The 24980-nt window shown below is 41.9% G+C and overlaps 1 long non-coding RNA gene across 1 annotated transcript; it reads left to right on the top strand.

Annotated features, from left to right (window-relative positions):
• The first annotated feature begins 6 nt into the window (after positions 1-6).
• Positions 7-24264, top strand: LOC131277053 (uncharacterized). Its single transcript, XR_009184241.2, has 3 exons — positions 7-180; positions 23550-23684; positions 23986-24264. It is a non-coding gene; the product is annotated as an uncharacterized lncRNA (long non-coding RNA).
• The last annotated feature ends 716 nt before the right edge of the window (positions 24265-24980 follow it).

Here is a 24980-nt window from a genome sequence, read left to right as displayed (position 1 = left end):
ACCGACCTGGCCTGGGCGGAGAAGCTGGATGGGGGCGGCCTGGGGGACGAGGAGATCGCCGCCGCCACGCTGCGGGGCAAGCCCCGGCCGCCGCCCACCTCCGCGCTGTCCGCCTTCAGCTACTTCCCGCCGCGGATCCTGGACCCCAAGGAGCGCAGCGACTTCTCCCGCCAGGCCAGGGTGAGACGGGAGGGGCGGCATCGAGCGGCGGGGGTGAGGCGGGGCTGGGGGCAGGGCTCCCCTGCCAGGGAGCGGCTGGGACGGGGTTGTGCCACCGGAGTGGGGACTGGACACCCAGCGGCACCGCGTGGAAGAGGTCTGGGGGCCAGGCAGGAGGTGGGGGCGGGGCCCGGGCAGTGTGGGGGATGCTTCTGTAGGGGGTAGGAGCAGGACATCATACTGGGAAAGGTCTACCGGGAAGGTCAAGTGACGGGAAGGGGGAGGAGATTGGTCACCAGGGAGGAAGACTCGATGGGGCGCCCAGGAGTGGAAGGGGCAGGGGCTGCTCGGCGGGGTCGGTGGGACAGGCACCTGGACCCTGAAAAGCAGAGCTTCTATTACTGAGAGACACAGATGCACTCCTCCCCCCCAGAGCTGGAGGGGCCCCGCGGCAATCCGGGGGTGCTCGAAGAGTCTAGAAAGGGAGCCCCGAGGCTATCCAGTGTGCAGGATGCGGCCCCCTGAGCAGTATGTGCGGTGGTTCCCGGGGCTGTGAATAAGCAGCCAGGCTGATGGACGGTCCTGGGCCACGGGAACCCTCGGGCCGCCTTCCCACCCGCCAAGAACCAGGAATAGGTCTGCACCATCTGGCCCGGCCCCTCTGGGAAGGTGTGCGTGTTGGAAAGAGCTCTGGGGTCTAAGCACCTGAAGCACCCAAGAGAGGGCAGCAGGAAGGAAGAGAAGGGTGTTCAGAGTTGTCCAGGTCACCCATTCCTTTCTTTTCAACATTGTTTCTGTCCGTCCCCAGGGCGTTCCTCAGGGCATCTGATTAGATAAAAGCCTTGGTTGGGGACCCTCAACCTGGTAGACAGCTGGGCACCTGGGCTATCCTTCAGCCCTCCTGGAGGGATGGGACTGCCAGAAGAGGGACACCTCACTTTTCTCAGGCTGCTGTCACAAGTGCCACGAACTAGGTGGCTAAAAACACCAGGAACTGCTCTCTCAGCCCTGCAGGCTGAAGCCTCAAGTGCGTGGGCTGTGCTGGTGGGTCAGTCCTGGCCGCTGGGGCACCTGTCCCTTGGCCAGCAAGCCTTGGGTTTTCAGTGCCTCCTCAGTCACCCTTTGGCCTGCTCTGTCTCTCTTCCCATGGCACCCTCCCCTTCTATCTGTGCCCACACCCCCTTTCTAAAGACACCAGCCATCCTGGACTAAAGGTCCACCCACTGCAGTCGTCCTCATTCAGTTTAAATGATTCTGCTTGCAATAACGCTTTTGCAAAAAGTTCATGTTCCCAGGTACCTGGGATTAGGACTTCAAGGTATCTTTTTGGGGCACACAGCTCAACCCATAACGTGGAACACAGATTCCTTTGGAAAAGAAGTTAATGGTGTGTAAAATAATCCCAAAAAATGTCTCCTTCCTCTTCTCCTAGCCACCCAATATTAGTGGTGCCCAGGTGAGTCCCCAGTTCTGGTCAATTCTCACTGGAGTACTAGTGGGAGGCCTCTTGAGTCTCATGAGCTTCACTTCACACACAGAAGCGTAGTTTCCAGTTGAAGCAACTATGGCCCTCAGTCTGCCCCCCGGGATGTCTCTTGCATCCAAGGTACCCCTCTGCCTGGCTTCTAGCATGTGGAAGGACTGGATGGAGGAAGGAAGGAAGGGGACTTCTGGGGCCATCTGACAAGGTACCTGTCTCTGCTGGCCATTGAAACGGAGATGGGTGGAAAGGAAGGATTCCTGACCTTCTGCCAACACACACTTCATATATTTTCTTCCTGTAAGCAATAGGTTTTGAACAACTGTAAATAGTTTCACCTATTAAATGGGGTTTACATTTTGAGTCTACGGTACCTATGATACTGCCAGTGAGTTGATGGCCATCATGTGATAATAGTGAAAAAGCCAGGACTCTTGGTGCCTGAAGTTGTTCAATGCTTCTTTATTGAGAGAATATAAAATTCATCTGGATTTTCAGAAAACAAAGAGAGTTCATGCTACACCGTTTTGTTTGTACCTTTGAGGAGTCCTTTTCCATAGCACCCTAAGGTGGATTGTAGACTGCTCCTTGATAGGGTGTCACTGATGGAAAGTACTGCTGAGGACTGCACAGTGGGGCTTGTGGCTTCTGAAGCTCAAATGCGGTGAAGAACAGAGCAGAACCCCTGCCCCCTGCGGGCCAGGCCCAAGACGGAGAAGGGCAGAGTGAGCCTGAAGACTCAGTGTCTCCTTCTTGAATTTGCCGGTCTGATAAGCAGTCCCACCTTCCAGGGCTGACTGAACAATGGCCGGAGAGGGGACTGGAGGTAGGAAGTGACTGGGGCTCTGCCCCTTGGAGGAAAATCAAGAATGATCCATAAGCACGCCTTTCTATATGACACTGTTGGCACACTAAGGCCTGTGGGCCAAATCTGGCCCCCAGCCAGTTTTGATAAAGTTTTATTAGAACATAGCCACACCCATTCATTTCTCTATCCTCCCTGTGTAGGATGTTGGGGTTGAGTGATAGTGACAGAGCCCCTGGGACAGGAGAGTTCCCACCTGGCCCTTCACAGAGAAAGTCGCTGACTCCTGCTCCAATGCCTTACTGCCGCCTGGAAAATGGGAATTGTCTTTAGAATACATTCATTCAAATGGGATTTTATGTATTTAAAGCATTTCATAGCCATTTTGATTAGCTGGGGTTACAGGCAAATTCAAGTCCTGGAGCTTTGTGTATGCCAAAAGGAAATTATGCAACTGAAATAAATATTAATTAAAATCTAAAGAAAAGAGCCTTAAAAGCAACAAGAACAGCAAAAGGCATTTCAAAGTCCATTTGTACCAATGTTCACACCATGGTATTGGGATTATGGGCACTGGTATTTGATCAACTCCAGGGCTCCAGGAGCAGTTTCTCCAATCTTGGGATCATTGATCATAAAGAGTGTGAATTCTGTACTACAGGTTTGCTGAAGGACCAAACTGCCCCAAAATTCATTGCAGGTACTTTCAGCCCCTAACAAAGCTGATCAAATTACTTCTTAAGTCAATTTCCTTGGAGCACATTTAACAGTAGTCAGTGTGTTGGTTAGCATCCCAGGCTGAGGAGTCCTGGGTGGAAGTATCAGCTCTATGGTGACTAGCTATGGAGACTTCACAAGTCACAGCCTCTCTGTCTCACTTTGCCATTCAAGGCAGATCAAACAGAACCGACCTCATGGATCAATTATGAGAATGAATGTAATTAGCATGCATACAGTGGCTCACAGTAAGCCCTGGGTCAGTGGAGCTCTAATTACTGTTTTGTTTTTAGTTTTTAATTTTTTAATTATCTTTTTTAAAGTTAATAGATCACACAAAAAGTTACATTAAAAAACATAAGAGGTTCCCATATACTCCACTCCCCACTCCCATCAATTTTTTAGTTGTATTTTTTAAAGATACATAGATCACAAAAAATGTTACATTCAAAAAATATAAGAGGTTCCCATATACTCCCACCCCCCTCACTCCACTCCTCCCACATCATCAACCTCTTTCATTAGTGTGGCACATTCATTCTATTTGGTGAATACATTTTGGAGCACTGCTACACCCCATAGACTAATTGGCTTTGGCTAGTGATGGTCAGTGCCCTTTTGCTGAGGACTGGGTCCACTGGGCCAAGCCTTTCCTTCCTGATCTGGTCACTGTCAGAGATGCACATGATAGAACCTTCAACCTGGGGGCTTAAATAAGCAGTTCTGGGGCATTGTCAGACTAGCCCTGGCAAACTGAGACAGTGGCTAAAAGTAAAGATAGACTTCCCATGCCAAGGTGTGTGTGCGTGTGTGTGTGTGTATGTGTGTGTGTGTGGCAGGGAGGCTCTGCTCAGTCCAGTCTCAGGAACCCAGGTGGAGGGAGGGTCACCAGTCAGGCTGTTGTCCTTTCAGTGTGAAGTCTCTGGAGCTCCTGGCCATGGGTGCTTACATGTTTCTGCCTGAAGAGTCACACATGGCTCCTTGGTCACATGCAAGCACCTAGCAGAGGAGCAGGGACAGTTACTCCTGTGGGTGGCCGGGAGTGCAGGAGAATTGGCTATTGGTGCCATCTACCACTCAGCTGATCCTGAAGTGCCCTCCAGGGTTGGGTCTCTGGCTGCATTTCCCACTGCTGGAAAGCCCTTGCTTCTCCTACCAAGTGCCCTTTCTCAGCCAGCAGCTCTATCTGCAGTACCAAGGTCTCCTCCACTGTCATGTACGTTTCCTACCCCCAGCACCACCAACATCAGCAACCCTCCTTCTGTGTCACCCTGCACTTTGTTCACACCTCAGCTATTTCCTGAGGGAAAACTGATGGTACACAACAAGGGCCAAACCAGGATCAGGAAACACTGAATTTCAACAATACTCAAAACACAAAGGGCCAAATGGATATCAAGAGAGAAAGGTAAATGGAGTTTGTTTTGCTTTGTGTTTTTATTTTTTTAATTCATTTTTTAAAATATTACATTAAAAAAATATGAGGTCTGCATGTACCCCCCATCCCCCTAACCCCACTACTCCCCCCATAGCAACATTCTCCTCCATCATCATGACACATTCATTGCATTTGGTGAATACATCTCTGAGCAGCGCTGCACCTCATGGTCAATGGTCCACATCATAGCCCACACTCTACCACATTCCATCCAGTGGGCCATGGGAAGATCTACAATGTCCAGTAATTGTCCCTGCACCACCACCCAGGACAACTCCAAGTCCCGAGAATGCCTCCACATCTCATCTCTTCCTCCCATTCCCCACACCCAGCAGCCACCATGGCCACTTTTTCCACACCAATGCCACATTTTCTTTGAATACTAACCACAATAGTTCATGAATAGAATATCAGTAAGTCCACTCTAATCCATATTCTATCCCTCCATCCTGTGGACCTTAGATTGGCTGTGTCCATTCCACATCTATGTCAACAGGGGGCTCAGATTCCACATGGATGCTGGATGCATTCCTCCTGCCTTCAGTTGTAGGCACTCTAGGCTCCATGGTATGGTGATTGACCTTCTTCATCTCCATGTTATCTGAGTGGGGTAAGTCCAATAAACCAGAGTGTAGGAGTTGAAGTCTTTTGAGGCTCAGGGCCTGACTTTCACGTGGTCAGTCCAGAGATTCAGATGCCCTAGAAATATCTTAAACCCCAGCACCAACTCAATTCTGATAAATTAACAGGAAAGGCTTGTGAAAAGAGATCACATCTGAGTCCAGCTCTATCACACATAAACACAAACTCCAAAGAAGGGCCAACTGACATGGCACTTAACTCCATCTGCCATGACCATAAGACCTGTGGGTCTCTGTATCCCTCAGAAGAACCAATACCTGGGGTTGTATCTACTTTATCTGTCTCTGAGACTCTGCTCAGGTGTGCATAATGGCAAACACACTGAAAACATCCAGGCTCTTTTTTAGAGACTCATAGCCATATAAACTCATTTGTCCTTTCCATTTCCCCCTTGATTTAGGCCAAAAAGCATTTTTAACTCCTGTTATTATATGTAGACAGGGATATTCTGCTGGTCCGAGTTGAACCATTTATTCAAGGTCATTGTCTAGTTACGTCATCAGGTGGTACTTGGTAGTGATCCCTTGGCACCAGGGAGGCTCATCCCCAGGAGTCATGTCCCATGCTGGGGGAGGGAAGGTAATGCATTTACATGCTGAGTTTCGCTTCGAGACTTGCCATATTTGAGCAACACGGAGGCTCTCAGGAGGTAACTCTTAGGCACACTACTGCTTTAGGCCTTGCTCTTATTTCTGGTGCACAGACTCACAATCATAGTCATTAGTATCAGGGGCTCATTGTTGGAACTTCATTCCTTTTTTGTCTTTGCCGTTGCATGCGGTCACCCCTCGGGCTGAAGTGTGGCCCGGCGGGGGAGCGGCCGCGGCAGGCCAAGCCGCTGCCCCCATAATAGGGTGGCTGGTTGGACTCACCGCCACCCCTGAAGGGAGCTTGGCATGGGCAGAGTGCCCTCGGGTCTCCCCTTCTCGGCAGCCATGCTTCCGTGGCTGCCCCTCCTCCCGGATGGCGCCACACGATGCCTGTGGGGCAGTACCCTTCTTCTTCTTTCTCCCTGCGCAGGTGCAGGGCGGAAAATTCCAGTCTGCCCTTTTCCCCTCCCCCGACAGCAGCAACAGCCAGGCGTGGGCGGAGAAATCCAGTCTGCCCTTTTCCCCTCCCCCGACAGCAGCAACAGCCAGGCGTGGGCGGAGAAATCCAGTCTGCCCTTTTCCCCTCCCCCGACAGCAGCAACAGCCAAGTGTGGGTGGGAAACTCAAGTCTGCCCTCTACCCCAGCAACTGCAGCCACCAATCCCTAAACCCTGCCCCTTCCCCCAGCAACAGCGACAGCCAATCCCTAACCACCACCCCTCCCCCATCCAGTACCACCCACTGACCTTTCGCCAGCAACCAATCAGAACAGGGCATGGCTTCGACCAATCAGCCTTCCCCAGCCCCTATAAAACTGTTGCCTCTCCCTCAATAAAGTGGACTTGCGTGTTTACCTTGTCTCCGCGGTAGTTTTTCTGCCGTGCGCCCTCCAGTCCTGAGAGCCCCCGACAAGGGCCTGGCCTCCCTTGTCCCCAGTTCATCACCTGCTTCTCCGGGCGACCCCTTTGTCGCCTGCTTCTCCGGGCAACCCCTTTGTCGCCGGCTTCGCCGGGCGACCCCGTCAGCCGAACCGCGCAACCCCTTGTGAGACCGATCCCTCGTCTGCTGCCGGACCGACCCCTCATCCCAAGCGGGACCGACCCCTCGTCCAGAGCTGGACCGACCCCTCGTCCGCAGCCAGACCCCACCTCTACCGACCGAGCAAGCCGTCGCAGTTGCACTTGGGGGATTGTTGCTGTTCCCTTAGGGACTGTGATAGACCTCCCTGGTTAGGAATACAACACTCCCTCAGTAGTTATTTTTAATTGTTTCCACTAAGAAAATATCCAAACATATATGCCCTGTAGAACTCCCTGTCAACCATATGTCCCCTGTCAATAATATACAACACCAGTATTCCTCTGCTGCCATTGTTGAACTACTCTGTGATCCAAAACTTCCTGAAAAGTGAAGCCCAATATATTGCCAGGTTCCCTTAATAGTAAAATGGAATACAGCAATGAGTTTTAAGGTTAGATATAGAGTACATACTAATTTGGAAAAATTCAACATCCTATCTTTTTCTTTTCTTTTTTCTAATTATTAAGCTTATCTTCACAAGAGTTTTAGATCACAGTAATTCATATATACAATATACAGTAATCCCACATATCCATCATAAAACCTTTTCCCTTCCACAGCAATAATCTTTTAACATAGTCATACCATATTTACTGAAACTGATGTACAGACATTGAGACAATAGCTTTCAAACAAGGTAACATTTGTGTTTACATTGTGGTTTATACTTTAGGCTATACAATTTTCTAATTTTTAGTTATCCTATGTTTTACATTATGATTTACATTTTAGCCTATCAGCCCCTATGTATTTTTGGTGTAATTTTACATATCTTATATCCATCCTTGCGTACTATTAAGAAACACTTCTATTGCCCTCACAGTTATGTTGGTTCCATCTATTCAATGCCTATTTCCCCCTCCACTTAGGGCCTACAGTGACAGTCCATCTTCATTTCTTGAAGAGCCATGTTCAGAGATACTTGCAACAGTGTTGAGGGCTTGACATGCTCAACTGCCCTAATGCCCTGGGAGCCACCATTTCTCTTGAGAGATACAGGTCCCTCTATTTGATGGCATCAGTCCTCCCCAGGATGTGGGTATAACTTCACTCTCATTATATGGGTCTCTACCCAGTGATATAACCCTCTCTGGCAAAATGGAAATTCACATATTCCCTAGGAGTCTGTCCTGCATCAGATTTTTCCCTTTAAGGATGTTAAACAGGTCACTTTCCTTATTATATTTTTGAAAAGGTTTTCTCAGCATTATACTCTCAACCAAATACCTGACAATCTTCTATGTTCGTATGTTGCCCCAAACTCCCCCCAATTTCTTGGCAATATTACCCATTTGCGTATCCCTAGCACTCCTAAAGCCCACAAAGCCCCAACCAAAGGTAACCCTATGCCCCAATTTTATCCCTTCCGGGTACACATATTTAACTCCAGCTTATCACAGATTTCACCCATGTAGATGTCAGCTTACATCCTTCCTCTACACCACGATTTCCTGTAAGCCTATCATCCAGTCTCTAGCTCTCTAAGGCACCTTGTGTTTACTTATTTCATATGATTAATGTCATGTAGTATTTGTCCTTCAATGCCTGAGTTGCTTCACTCAATATAAGGTTCTCAAGATTCATCCATGTTATCACATGTGTTTGTAGTGTATTTGTTCTTAAAGCCAAGTAGTATTCCATTGAATGTATATACCACATTTTGTTGATCCATTCATCTGTTGATGGGCATTTGGGTTGATTCCAACTTTTGGCAACAGTGAACAATGCTGCTATGAACATTGGTGTGCATCTATCAGTTTGTGTCCTTGTTTTCAGTTCTGCTGCGTATATACCCAGCAGTGGAATTGCTGGGTCATATGGCAAATCTATGGTTAGTTTTGAGCAACAGCCAAAATGTCCTCCAGAATGGTTGGATCCTTCTGCATTCCCTCCAGCAGTGGATGAGTGTTCCCATTCCTCCACATCCTCTCCAGCATTTGTACTCTTCTGTTTCTTTCATAGCTACCAATCTTATGGGAGTAAGATGGTATCTCATTGTAGTTTTGATTTGCATTTCCCTGATAGCTAGAGATTTGGAGCATTTTTGCATGTCCTTTTTAGTCATTTGTATTTCTTCTTTGGAGAAGTGTCTGTTTAAAAATTTCCCCCATTTTTTAAATGGGTTATCTTTTTATTTTCAAGATATAGGATTTCTTTATATATGCAAGTTATAAGTCTCCTATCTGATATATGGTTACCAAATATTTTCTCCCATTGTGTAGGCTCCCTTTTTACTTTCTTGACAAACTCCTTTGAGGTCCAGAAGGCTTTAATTTTCAGGAAGTCCCATTTATCTATTTGTTCTTTTGCTGCGCGTGCTTTTGGTGTGAAGTTCATGAAGCCATTTCCTATTACTTGACACTTATATTTAGGTCTTTGATCCATCTTGAGTTGATCTTTGTATAAGGTGTGAGATGGTAATCCTCTTTCATTCTTTTACATATGGATATCCAGTTCTCCAGGCACCATTTGTTGAATAGGCCATTCTCTCCTGGTTGAGAGTGTATGGTGGCTTTATCAAATATTATATGGCTATATATATGAGAATCTATGTCAGAACTTTCAGTTTGGTTCCATTGGTCTGTGTGTCTCTCCTTATGCCAATACCATGCTGTTTTCACTACTGTAGCTTTGTGGTATGTTTTGAAGTCAGGTAGTGTGAATCCTCCAATTTCATTTTTCTTTTTCAATATGTCTTTGGCTATTCCAGGCCTCTTTCCTTTCCAAATAAATTTCACAGTTAGTTTTTCTAGTTCCTTAAAGAATGCTGTGTTGATTTTTATTGGGATTGCATTGAATGTGTAGATCAGTTTTGATAGGATAGGCATCTTAATAATATTTAGTCTTCCTACCCATGAACAGGGAATATTCTTCCATTTATTTAGGTCTTCTTTGATTTCCTTGAACAATCTTGTGTAGTTCTGTGTGTATAAGTTCTTTACCTCTTTAGTTAAGTTTATTCCTAGGTATTTGATTTTTCTATTGACTATTGTAAATGATATTTGTTTCTTGATTTCCTCCTGAGCTTGCTCATTATTGGTGTACAGAAATGCTACTGATTTTTGCGCATTGATATTATAACCTGCGACTTTACTAAACTCATTTATGAGTTCTAGAAGCTTTGTTGCAGACCTCTCAGGGTTTTCTATGTATAGGATCATGTCATCTGCAAATAATGAAATTTTGACTTCTTCGTTTCCAATTTGAATGCCTTTTATATCTGGTTCTTGACTCAGTCCTTGAGCAAGTACTTCTAAGACAATGTTTAATAGAAGACGTGATAGTGGATATCCTTGTCTTGTTCCTGATCTTAGAGGAAGAATTTTAGGATTTCACCATTGTAAATGATGTTGGCTGTGGGTTTTTCATATATACTCTTTATCATGTTCAAAAAATTTCTTTGTATTCCAATCTTTTGCAGTGTTTTTATCATGAAAGTGTGCTGTATTTTGTCAAATGCTTTTTCTGTATCTATAAATATAATCACCTCATTTTTTTCATTCAATAAGTTTATATGGTGTATTACGTTGATTGATTTTCTTATGTTGAACCATCCTTGCATACCTGGAATGAATCCCAATTGGTCATGGTGTATAATTCGTTTAATGTGTTGTTGAATATGGTTAGCAAGTATTTGTTAAGTATTTTTGCGTCTAAGTTCATTAGAGAAATTGGTCTGTAATTTTCCTTTCTTGTGGTGTCTTTGTTTGGCTTTGGTACTAGAGTATTGTTGGCATCATAGAATGAGTTTGAAAATGTTCCTTCTGTTTCGGTTTTTTGGAAGAGTTTTAGCAAGATTGGTGTTAGTTCTTTCTGGAATGTTTTGTAGAATTCACTTGTGAAGCCATCTGGCCCTGGGCTCTTCTTAGTTGGGAGGTTTTTAAAGACTGACTCTATCTCTTTACTTGTGATTGGTTTGTTGAGATCAGTAATTTCTTCTTTTGTCATTGTAGGCTGCCTATGTGTTTCTATGAATTTCTCCATTTCCTCTGAATTGTCATTTTTGTTGGAACATACTTTTTCAAAGTATCCTCTTATGCTAGTCTATTTCTGTGGGGTCAGGGGTGATATCTCCTTTCTCATTTCTTATTTTGTGTATTTGCATATTTTCTGTTTTTTTCTTTGTTAGTGTAGCTAAGGGTTTGTCATTTTTATTCATCTTCTCAAACAACCAGCTCTTGGTCTAGTTTATCTATTCAAGTGTTTTCTTATTTTCTATTTCATTTAGTTCTGCTCTTATCTTTGTTCTTTCTTTCTTTCTTCTTTCTATGGGGTTACTTTGTTGTTTTTTTCCTAATTCCTCCAAATGTGCAGTTAGTTGTTTAATTATTGCTCTTTCTTCTTTTTTGATGTATGAATTTATGGTTATAAATTTCCCTGTCAGTACTGCTTTTGCTGCATCGCATAAATTTTGGTATGTTTTGTTATCATTATCATTAGTTTCAAGGTAGATATTAAGTTCTTTTGAGATTTCCTCTTTTACCCACTGTTTTTCTAAGAGTGTGCTGTTTAATTTCCATATCTTGGTGTGAAATCTGGGCCTCTGGCCCTTGCAGATTTCCAGCTTCACTCCACTGTGGTCAGAAATATTATTTTGTATGATTTCAATCTTTCTGAATTCATTAAGCCTTTCTTTGTGGCCTAGCATATGGTCTGTCTTGGAGAATGATCCATGTACCCTTGAGAAAAATGTATATCCTGCTGTATTCTGGTGTAATGATCTGTATATGTCTATTAAATCCAGCTCCTCTAATATACTGTTCAAATATTTGGTTTCTTTAGTGATTCTGTTTTGAAATGTTCTGTCCAAAGTTGATAGTGGTGTATTAAAATCTCCCATTATACAGATGGGGCTCACTGCCATGTCAGATGGCCCTTCTTGGAGTTGGTGTTTCTGCATGATGGAACTGGACTCAGAGGGGATCTCTTTTCACAAGACTCGCATGCTACTTTACTGGAATTGTAGTTGGTGCTGGGGTTTGGGATATATTTGGGGGATTTGAATCTCTGGACTGACAACATGATAGCCAGGCCCTGAGCCTCAACAGACTTCAACTCCTACACTCTGATTTATTGGACTTACCCCACTCAGCTAACATGGAGTTGAAGAAGGTCAACCAAAACACCATGGAGCCTAGAGTGCCTACAACTGAAAGCAGGAGGATTGCATCCAGTATCCATGTGGAATCTAAGCCCCCTCTTGACATAAATGTGCAATGGACACAACCAATCCAAGGTCCACAGAGAAAATGTGGCATTGGTGTGGGAAGGGTGGCCATGGTGGCTGCTGGGTGCGGGGAATGGGAGGAAGAGATGAGATGAGGAGTCGTTTTCGGGATGTGGAGTTGTCCTGGGTGGTGCTTCATGGACAATTACAGGACATTGTAGATCCCCCCAGGGCCCACTGGATGGAACGTGGGAGAGTGTGGGCTATGATGTGGACCATTGACTATGGGGCACAGTGATGCTCAGAGATGTACTTACCAGGTGCAATGGATGTGTCATGATGATGGGAGAGAGTGTTGCTGTGGAGGGAGTGGGGGGTGGGGGCGGTGGGGTTGAATGGGACCTCAAATTTTTTTAATGTAATATTTTAAAAAAAAATCTCCCATTATAGTCGTAGAGGCATCTATTCTTTCTCTTAGTTTTTCCAGTGTTTGCCTCACGTATTTGGAGGCACCCTTGTTAGGAGCGTAAATATTTATGATTGTTCATTCTTCTTGAGAGATTGTCCCTTTCACTAATATGTAGTATCCTTCTTTGTCTCTCACAATTGTTTTGCAATTAAAGTCCATTTTGTCTGATAAAAATATAGCTGCTGCCTTTTTTTTTTTGGTTATTCTTTGCTTGTAAGATTGTTTTCCAACTATTCACTTACAGCCTCCATGAATCACTGGGTCTAAGATGTGTTTCTTGTAGACAGCATATAGATAGGTCGTATTTCCTTATCCAATGTCTCAGTCTGAATCTTTTGATAGGTGAGCTTAATCCATTGACATTCAGTGTTATTACTTTCAAGGAATTATTTATGTTAGCCATATTTTGATTGGACTTGTGTTTGTCATATTTTGTTTGTTTTTTTCCTTCTCTTTTTGTCTTTTTTGTTGCTCTTACACTCTCCTCAAACACTGTCTCTCCTGTATTTTCCTTTCTTCCTGCAGAGCTCCCTTTAGTATTTCTTGAAGGGGAGGTTTCTTGTTGGCATACTCTTTCAATTTCTGTTTATCTGTGAATATTTTGAACTCTCCATCATTTTTGAATGCTAGTTTAGCTTGGTAGAGTATTCTGGGTTGGAATTTTTTCTTTTAGTACGTTGACTATAGCATACCACTGCCTTCTTGCCTCCATGGTTTCAGATGAGAAATCAGCACTTAATCTTATGGACCCTCCTTGTATGTGATCGTTTTCTTTTCTCTTACTGCTTTTAGAATTTTCTCTTTGTCTTGAGCATTGGATAATATGACAAGTATATGTCCTGTGGTGGGCCTGTTGGGATTTATGATGTTTGGGTGTATTGTACTTCCTGGATATGTACATCTGTCTCTCTCAGTAGATTTGGGAAATTTTCAGCCATTATTTCCTGCAACACCCCTTCTGACCTCTCTCCCTTCTCTTCTCCTTCTGGGATGCCTATAATACGTATGTTTGTGCATTTTGCATTGTCATTCAGGTCCCTAAGTCCTAGCTGGATTTTTTCTATCTTTTTATCGATGAATTCTAATATCTCTTTGATTTCCGATGTACTGCCTTCCAGTTTGCTAATTCTCTCCTCTGCCTCTTCTAATCTGCTATTTGCTGCGGGTGTATTTTTGATTTCTTGAATTGTGGTGTTCATTTCCATCATATCTGTTACCTTTTTGTGTATGTCTGCAATTTTCTCTGCAAGTGCTTTCTTCATATTTTTAAACTCTTCCTTCACTTCATTAAGTTGGTCTCTAATATATGTTCTGAGACTATCATAAGAGGATACTTTGAAAAACTATATTCCAACAAAAATGACAATTCAGAGGAAATGGACAAATTTCTAGAAATACATAACCAGCCTATATTGATGAAAGAAGAAACTGATGATCTCAACAAACTAATCACAAGTAAAGAGATAGAATCAGTCATTAAAGACCTCCCAACTAAGAGCCCTGGGCCAAATGGCTTCACAGGTGAATTCTACCAAACTTTCCATAAAGAACTAACACAAATCTTGCTGAAAATCTTCCAAAAATTTGAAACAGAAGAACATTGCATAACTCATACAATGATGCCAAAATTACCCTAATATGAAAGCCAAACAAAGACACCACAGGAAAGGAAAATTACAGACCAATCTCCCTAATCAACATAGATGTGGAAATCCTCAACAAAATACTTACTAATCATATTCAACAGCACCATAAATCATTTACACTCCATGACCAGGTGGAATTCATTCGTGGTGTGCAAGGATTGTTCACCATAAGAAAATACATTAATGTAAAAACCACATAAACAGATTGAAGGAAAAAAATCACATGATCATATCTATAGATGCAGAAAAACCATTTGACAAAATACAGCACTATTTCTTAATAAAAGCACTGCAAAAGACTGGAGTAAAGGGAAACTTTCTGAACATAATAAAAGATATATATGAAAACCTCCAGTTAACATCATTTACAATTTTGAAATCTGAAAATCTTTCCCTCTAAGATCAGGAACAAGGCAAGGAACCCATTATCACCCCTTCTATTTAATATTTGTTAGAAGTACTTGGGTGAGCATTGAAGCAAGAATCAGACATAAAAGACATTCAAATTGGAAAGGAAGAAGTCAAAATTTACTATTTGCAGATGATATGATCCTATACATAGAAAACCCTGAGAAGTCTACAACGAAACTTCTAGAACTTATAAATGTGTTCAGTAATGTTGAAGGTTATAAAATCAATGCGCAAAAATCAGTAGCATGTCTGTACACCAATAATGAAAATTGTGAGGAGGCAATCAAGAAAAAAAATACCATTTATAATAGTAAATTAAAAATCAAATACCTAGGAGTAAATTTAACTAAGGATGTAAAAAATTTATACACAGAAAACTACAGAACACTATTCAATGAAACCAAAGAAAACTTAAACAAAAGGAAGAATACTCCCCGTTCATGGATAGGAAGGCTAAATATTCATATGATGTCTATCCTACCAAAACTGATCTACACATTCAATACAATCCCAATAAAAATCAACACAGCATTCTTTAAGGAACTAGAAAAACTAGCTATGAAATTTATTTGGAACGGAAAGAGGCCACGAATAACCAAACATATATTGAAAAAGAAAAATGAAATTGGAGGAATCACACTACCTGATTTCAAAACATAGTACACTAGTGAAAACAGCATGATATTTACACAAGGAGAGGCACACTGATCAATGGAACCAATTTGAAAATTCTGATATAGATCCTCATAGATACAGACACATGATATTCTGAAGGCCACGAAACACACTGAAAGGGAATTACCAACTCACACCTTATACAAAAACCAACTCAAGGTGAATCAAAGACCTAAATATAAGAGCCAAGACTATAAGGACCTTAGAAAGCAATGTAGGGAAACATCTACAGGACCTTGAAATAGGAAATGGCTTCATGAATTTCACACCCAAAACACGAGCAGCAAAAGAACAAATAGATAAATGAGACTTCTTCAAAATTAGAGCCTTTTGCACCTCAAAAGACTTTGTCAAGAAAATGAAAAGAGAGCCTACCCAATGGGAAAAAATATTTGGTAACCATGTATATGATAGGAGATTAATATCCTTCAAATATAAAGAACTTCTATATCTCAAAAAATAAAAAGACAACCTACACATCTTAAAAAGTGGCAAGACTTAAACAGACACTTCTCCAAATAAAAAATACAAATGGCTAAAAAGCATATGAAAAATACTCAAAATCACTAGATGTTATGGAAACGCAAATCAAAATTACAATGAGATATCATCTTACTCCCATGAGACTGGCAGCTATCAAAAACACAGAGGACTACAAGTGCTGGAGAGGATGTGGAGGAATGGGAACACTCAGCCATTGCTGGTGGAAATGCAGAAGGATCCAACCATTCTGGAGGACAGTTTGGCAGTTTCTCAAAAAACTAGCTATAGATTTGCCATATGACCCAGCAATTCCACTGCTGGGTATATATCCAGTAGATCTGAAAACAAGGACACAAACCGATATTTGCACACCAATGTTCATAGCAGCATTGTTCACTATTGCCAAAAGTTGGAATCAACCCAAATGCCCACCAACAGATGAATGGATAAATAAATAAATAAAATGTGGTATATACATACAATGGAATAATACTCAGCTTTAAGAATGAATACACTACAAACACAAGTGAATACATGGATAATCTTGAGACCCTTATACTGAGTGAAACAACCCAAGCATTGAAGGACAAATACTACATGATCTCAATGATATGAAATAAGTAAACCAAGCTGCCTCAGAGAGCTAGAGACTGGATGATAGGTTTAAAGAATATTGGGGGGGTAGAGGAAAGATGTAAGGTGACACTTACATGGGAGAAATCTATATAAGCTGAAGGTATTTGCACAAGGAAGGGGTAAAATGGGACATAGGGCTAAATTTGGGTAGGGCTTTGTGGACTTGAGGGGGGCTAGCAATGGGATTATGAGTAATATTGCCCAAGAAATTAGGAGGATGTTGGGGTAACATAGGAACATAGGAGATTGTCAGGTATTTGGTTGAGAATACAATGCTTAGAAAACTTTTTCAAAAAATATAAGGAAAGTTACCCAGCTAAGATGGAGGTGAAGAAGGACAACCACCACACCATGGAGCCTAGAGTGATTACAACTGAAAATGGGAGGATTGCATCCAGCATCCAGGTGGAATCTGAGCCTCCTCTTGACATAAAGGTGCAATGGACACAACCAATCCAATGTCCACATAGAAGAGGTGGCATTGGATTGGGAAAAGTGGACATAATGGTCAAAGGGTATGGGGAAAGGCAGGAAGAGATGAGAGGTGGAGGCGTCTTCGGGACATGGAGCTGCCCTGGATGGTGCTTCAGAGGTAATCACCGGACATTGTAAATCCTCACAGGGCCTACTTGATGGAATAGAGGAGAGTATGGGCCATGATGTGAACCAATGTATTGCCCAAAGATGTACTTACCAAATCCAATGGATATGTCATGATGATGGGAATGAGTGTTGTTGGGGGGGGGGAGAGGGGGGGTGGGGGGGTGGGGTTGAATGGGACCTCACATATATATTTTTAATGTAATATTATTACAAAGTCAATAAAAAATAAAAAAAAAAAAAAAAGATGCTCAAAGGTGATAATCTGATGCAGAACAGGCTTCTAGGGAGTGTGTGAGTGCTCATTTTGCCATAGCAGGTTATATCATTGGATAGAGACCCATATAATGAGAGCAAAGTTATACCCATTTCCTGGGGAGGATTGATGTTCTCAAATAGAGAAAATTGTATCTCTTGAGAGAAATGGTGGCACCCAATGCATTAGGACAGTTGAGCATGTCAAGCCCTCAACACTGTTGCAAGTATCTCTGTACATGGCCCTTCAAGCAGTGAAGATTGGCTGTCACTGTGGGCCCTGATGGGAGGGGAAAAGAAGTATTGAATAGATGGAACCAATATAACTGTGTGGGCAATAGAAGTGTTCCACAAGATTATGCAAGGATGGATATAAGACATGTTAAATTACACCAAAAATGTATAGGGGCTGATAGGCTAAAATGTAAATCATAATGTAAAACATAAAATAAATAAAAATTTAGAAAATTGTATAGTCTAAAATATAAACCACAATGTAAACACAAATGTTACCTTGTTTGAAAGCTATTGTGTCAATATCTGTCCATCAGTTTCAGTAAATATAGTATGAATATGTAAAAAAAATTATTGCTGTGGAAGGGAAAAGGGTTTAATGTTGGATATGTGAGAGTACTGTATATTGTATATGTGAATTATGGTGCCCTAAAACTTTTGTGAAGGTAAGCTTAATAATTAGGAAATAAAAGAAAAAGAAAGGACATAGACAGTGAGGAAAAGATGGAAGAAGTTGCCTTGCCAATGTGCATACAGGGCAACACTTATTGCAGTGATGGAAGACAGAGCATCAAAAACAAAGCTTTGAATTTTTTAATTTTTTGATTCCCCAATTTATTTGTACATTATTTTTTCTTAATTAATATGTATTCTATATCTAACCTTTACACTCATCACTATGTTCCTTTTTACTATTAATGGACCTGGCAATATATTGGACTTCATTTTTGAAGAAGATTTGGATCACAGAGAAGTTCAACAATGGCAGGGTAGGAATACTGGTGTGGGATGTTATGGACAGGTGATGCACGTTTGGGAGGGAGTTTTCTAGGGCATATATCCAGGGTACATAAAATGTTTGGATATTTTCATAGTGGTTACAATTAAAAACAACTAAGGGAGTGCTGAGTTCCTAGTCAGGGGAGCTCTATCACAGTCCTGAAAGGAAGAGCAACAATCCTCCAAGTGCAATGGCAAAGACCAAAAAAGAAGGAAGATCCAACAATGAGCCCTTGATACTAATGACTATGCTTTTAAGCCTGTGCACCTGAAATAAAAACAAGGCCTAGAGCTGCAGGGTGCCTAAGAGTTACCTCCTGAGAGCCTCCGTGTTGCTACAATGTGGCCAGTCTCAAAGCCAAACTCAGCACGTAAATGTGTTGCCTTCCCCCCAGTGTGGGAAATGACTCCTGGGGGTGATCCTTCCTGGCACTGAGGGATTATTACCAAGTACCAGCTGATGATGTAACTAGAAAATGACCTTGAATAAAAGGGTCAACTCAGACCAGCAGAATATATCAGTCTACATAGAATACCAGGAGTTAAAATGTTTTTTGACCTGAATAAAAGGGGAAAATGGAAAGGACAAATGAGTTTATATGGCTATGAGTCTCCAAAATAGCTGAGAGCTTATTAGAGGGGTTGCCCTTACGCACACCTCAGCAGAGTCCCAGAGACAGATAAAGTAGATACAACCCCAGGTATTGGTTCTTCTGAGGGCTACAGAGACCCACAGGTTTTATGGTAATGGCAGATGGAGTTCAGTGCCTTGTCAGATGGCCCTACTTTGGAGTTTGCGTTTCTGTGTGATGGAGCTGACCTCAGATGTGTTCTTTGTCCACAAGCCTCTCCTGTTGCTTTTACTGGATCTGTAGTTGGTGCTAGGGTTTAGTGTATACCCAAAGGACCTGAATCTCTGGACTGACCATCTGATAGCCAGGCCCTGAGCCCCAACAAACTTGCAACCCCTGTACTCTGGTTTATTGGACTTACCCCACTCAGATAACATGAAGGTCAAGAAGGTCAACCACCACACCAGGAAGCCAAGAGAGCCTACAACTGAAAGCAGGAGAAGTGCATCTGGCATTTATGTGGAATCTAAGCCCCCTCTTGATATAGGTGTGGAGTGGACACAACCATTCTAAGGTCCACAGGATGGAGGAATAGAGTATGGATTAGAGTGGACTTACTGATATTCTATTCATGAACTATTGTGATTAGTAATCGAAGAAAATATGGCATTGGTGTAGAGAAAGTGGCCTTAGTAGCTTCTGGGGTAGGGAGTGGGAGGAGATGAGATGTGGGGGCGATTTTCGGACTTGGAGTTGTCCTGGAGGGTGCTGCAGGGACAGTTAGAAGACATTGTATGTCCTCCCATGGCCCACTGGGTGCAATGTGGGAGTGTGCACTACGGTGTGGACCACTTACCATGAGGTACAGCGGTGCTCAGAGATGTATTCATCAAATGCAATGAATGCCCCATGATGATGGACGAGATTGTTGTTATGGGGGGAGGAGTGTGGTGAGGGTTGGGGGGTATATGGGGACCTCATATAGAGGGAGTATATGAGGACCTCATATAAAGAAAACAAAAATGAAAATTTTTATAAATTTTTTTTAAGGTTTTGCCTTTCATCACTCTAATAGGTGTTGTCTTGTATATATAGTGGCAAGGCAATCTCTTCCATTTCTTCCTCAGTGTCTTGCCTCTTTTATTTTTCATTATATCTTCAAAAAAGTTTAAGGTCACAGTAAAGTCATGCACAGAATATAGGTATCTCCCATATACCCAACATCCTCCCTCTTCCTCACCAATGATGTTTTTACATGTGGATGTTACATTTGCTACAACTGATATACAAATATTGGATAGCTACCAACCATGCTCAGTAGTACACAATATGGTTTACAATTTAGACCATACACTTTTATAAATTTTTGTTGAAATTTATCATGGCCTGTATCCATCATTGCAAGATCATACAGAACACTTTCATTTACCCCCAGTTATCCCCTCTTCCATCTATTTTCTCTCTCTCTCCCTCTCCTTGGGGCACACATTGGCAACCAAGCTTCATTGCTTGAAGGACAAGATTCATAGATACTTGCAACAATACTGAGGGCTTGACAAACTGGTCTATCCTCTTCCATTAGGAGCAAGCCTTGCTCTTGAGAGATACTCTCCTCTCTTTTTGAGAACATCTATGTGTCCTCTCCATTATCGGTGTACAACAATTCTTGCTCATTGTATTGCTCTACACCCACGAGTATAATACACTGGGTCAGATGGTCCATGGAATTGTGGGTATGTTCGGGGTGGAAAGGTGAACACGCAGGATTGATGTGTGCGTGGTTGAAATTATAATGTTGAGAAAACACTTTTTTTTTTTTTTACTATAATCCTGTTTCTGCATCTTTATTTTATTTTCATTTTTGGTCTTTATTCATTTTTTTAATATTACATTAAAAAAATACGAGGTCCCCATATATCCCCTACCCCCCTCACCCCACTACTCCCCCCATAGCAACATTCTCCTCCATCATCATGACACGTTCATTGCATTTGGTGAATACATGTCTGAGCATCGCTGCACCTCATGGTGAATGGTCTACATCATAGCCTACACTCTCCCATGTTCCATCCAGTGGGCCATGGGAGGACCTACAATGTCTAATTGTCCCTGCAGCACCACCCAGGACAACTCCAAGACCCCAAAATGCCTCCACATCTCATCTCTTCACCCCATTCCCCACACTCAGCAGCCACCATGGCCAATTTCTCCACACCAATGCCACATTTTCTTCGATTACTAATCACAATACTTCATGAGTAGAATATCAGTAAGTCCATTCTAATCCATATTCTATTCCTACATCCTGTGGACCTTGTATTGGTTGTGTCCATTCCACATCTATGTCAATAGGGGGCTTAGATTCCACATGGATGCTGGATGCAATTCTCCTGCTTTCAGTTGTAGGCACTCTTGACTCCATGGTGTGGTGGTTGACCTTCTTCAACTCCATGTTATCTGACTGGGGTAAGTCCAATAAACCAGAGTGTAGGAGCTGAAGTTTATTGAGGCTCAGGGCCTGGCTATCATATGGTCAGTCCAGAGATTCAGATCCCCTGGGTTTATATTAACCCCCAGCACCAACTACAATTCTGGTAAAGTAACAGGAAAGGCTTCTGAAAAGTGATCACATCTGAGTCCAGCTCCATCACACAGAAACACAAACTCCAAAGAAGGGCCAACTGACATGGCACTGAACTCCATCTGCCATGACCATAAAACCTGTGGGTCTCTGTAGCCCTCAGAAGAACAAATACCTGGGGTTCCATCTACTTTATCTGTCTCTAAGACTCTGCTGAGTTGTGCATAAGGGCAACCCCTCTGATAAACTCCCAGCTCTTTTTTGGACTCATAGCCATATAAACTCATTTGCCCTTTCCATTTGCCTTTGATTTAGGTCAAAAAGCATTTTTAACTCCTGTTATTATATGTAGACAGAGATATTCTGCTGGTCCAAGTTGAACCTTTTATTCAAGGTCATTTTCTAGTTACATCATCAGCTGGTACTTGGTATTAATCCCTCGGCACCAGGGAGGCTTATCCCTGGGTTTCATGTCCCACGCTGGGGGGAAGGCAACAAATTTACATGCTGAGTTTGGCTTCAAGACCGGCCATATTTGCGTAACACAGAGGCTCTCAGGAGGTAACTCTTAGGCACATTGCTGCTCTAGGCCTTGTTCTTATTACAGGTGCACAGGCTCACAAGCATAGTCATTAGTATCAGTGGCTCATTGTTGGACCTTCATTCTTATTTGTCTTTGTTGTTGCACTTGGCGGATTGTTGCTGTTCCTATAGGGACTGTGATAGAGCTCCCCTGGCTAGGAACTCAGCACTCCCTCAGTTGTTTTTAATTGTTTCCACTATGAAAATATCCAAACATTTTTATGTACCTTGGATATATGCCCTGTAGAACTCCCTATCAACCATGTGTCCCCTGTCAATAACATCCCACACCAGTATTCCTCCCCTGCCATTGTTGAACCTCTCTGTGATCCAAAACTTCCTAAAAAGTGAAGCCCAATATATTGCCAGGTTCCCTTAATAGTAAAATGGAATATAGCGATGAGTTTAAAGGTTAGATATAGAGTACATATTAATTTGGAAAAATTCAAAATCCTATCTTTTTCTTTTCTTTTTTCTAATTATTAAGCTTATCTTCACAAGAGTTTTAGATCACAGTAATTCATATATACAATATACAGTAATCCCACATATCCAACATAATATCTTTTCCCTTCCACAGCAGTAATCTTTTAACATAGTCATACCATATTTACTAAAACTGATGTACAGATATGAGACAATAGCTTTCAAACAAGGTAACATTTGTGTTTACATTGTGGTTTATTTTTTAGACTATACAATTTTCTATATTTTTAGTTATCTTATATTTTACATTATGATTTATATTTAGCCTATCAGCCCCTACATATTTTTTGTGTAATTTTAAATGTCTTATATCCATCCTTGAGAAAATACTGTAGATGATATAATAAGGAAGGGTTACTGTTTTAGGGTATTGGATGGTGGACATATGGCACAAGGTGCACCAGGGGCAGGCTTCTAAGGATTGTGTGAGTGCTCATTTCTTGGCTTTTTAAAACTGTGAACAGTTTGTTAGGAAACACAGTTCCTTTGTCTTCTCTTCATTCCCAGAATGTACTTTAGGATTTACCATACAGTATTGCTGAATAAATATTGTTGAATGACTGAGAAACCAGATGGTAATGTGGGTTGAACAGATATTGCTAATTATGGGGGAGAAAGGAGAAGCAGTGACACAAGAGGAAATTCACTTGTGAGTGGGTGTCTCCATTCATGACAGCCAACTCCAGAGGAGAAAAATTGGGAAATATGATAGTTTAATGTATTCAGAATCTTTCTCCAGAAGCAACAAGAGGGAAATCAGTATGGGAAACCTGACAAGACTAGAGCCCACAACTTAATAAGGGTGACCTCCTCCTGGGAGGTAGGTGTCCACAGGGATTAGAGATGAACATGTAGCTCCAAAGCTGTCACAAGGGACTAAAATGGCACAAATTTGCATTGTGTTTTCCTTTCTTATCTCCAGAGAAATAATTATCTCAGGGAGATTGATACAAAAGAATACTTCATTAATGTGGTTCATGGAAATGGAATCCCTAATTGCTCAGATACTCTATGTGCTTCTCCTTCACTATATCAAAGAAAACACAATTTGTCTTCTACAGACCTTATGACTCATTCCATCTCACTTCACTTGGGAACAGAGCTTCCAACTTCTTTCATCATTCAAGGAAGAACCTGCATTGGTGAACTTAGAGCCTGACTTAATAATTTCAGAGCGACTTACAGAATCTTCACAGGTACTGTGGGAATATATTTTTGACTCCATGGACACCTTTTATTGGTAGAAGCTTTAAGGAAATCAGCAGATTATGACCACAGAGAAAGCTTAAAACAAAAGTTCTGTCTTATTAAAAAGCCTGAGTGAAAATAGCAGATAAACTAAAATAGATTTTTTTTCCCAATCTGTTTCCTCTAATCTCTTACTCTTGGGTCTTCCCTCTCTCAGAAGGATTGTTTCCTTGTTTCACTCATTCTTCTTTCTCTACACTTGTAGAAATTATCTGTTTACCTGTGTTTATTCATTTTTTTTTCTTTTAGTCATTCAATATATGTGGCTCTGGAATTCTGGTGAAGTGGATCAGAAATTACAGACTCATCCTGGGGCATCACAAGGAAGATTTTAATTGTAATAAGGCTTGAAGGAGGATTTAGAGTAATTTCAGAAGGAGAAAAGGCTAGAAGTACATGAAGAAGAGATGACATGGACACAAATATGGAGTCAATAATTATATGGTGTGGTGAGGTTTTAAAAATAGTTCTTTTTAAAAAAGAAATGAAGTTTATTGATACATATTAAAAAGCATACAATTCCTGTGACATGTATAATTTGTTGTATTTGCTATAATGACATAACTGTGCATTTATTACTTCAGTCATTCTTAGAGTATGTTCACTGAGAGGTAAAGATTTTTCTTGTTTGTTTTTATAAATTCGCTATGAGATTTCTTTAGCAAAAATTATTATGGTCTTCTTTTTTTAAGATACATAGATCACACTAAATTTTACATTTTAAAATATGACGTTCCCATATACCCCACTCCCTAAATTCCCCATCCTCCCACATTAACAACCTTTCATCAGTGTGGCACATTCCTTTTATTTAATGAATACATTTTGGATCATTGTTACAAAGCTTGGATTATTGTTTACATGTTAGTTTACACTCTCTTCCAGTCCATTCAGTGTGATATGGTACGATATAAAATATCCTGCATCTGTCCATGTGATATACTTCAGGACAACCCCAAGTCCCCAAAAAAGCCACCATATCACCCCCTCTTCTTCCCTCTCCCTGCACTCAACAACTCCAGTGGTCACTGTCTCCCTGACAGTGACACAATTTCTTCCATTGCTAGAGTCACAATAAGTCCATAGTAGAATACCATTAAGTCTACTCTAATTCTTATTTTATTCCTCTATCTTGAGGATCTTGGGATGGTGATGACCACTACACCTCTAAATCAAGAGGGGCCTTAGATCCCACATGTCTGATGGATGGAATTCTGCTTGCAGTTGTGGACTCTCTCTGTTGC

This window comes from Dasypus novemcinctus, chromosome 31 (assembly GCF_030445035.2).
Source record: "Dasypus novemcinctus isolate mDasNov1 chromosome 31, mDasNov1.1.hap2, whole genome shotgun sequence".
Taxonomy (NCBI): Eukaryota; Metazoa; Chordata; class Mammalia; order Cingulata; family Dasypodidae; genus Dasypus; species Dasypus novemcinctus.
Note: the sequence above shows the minus strand (reverse complement) of the source record. Positions and strands in the feature narration are given on the sequence as shown.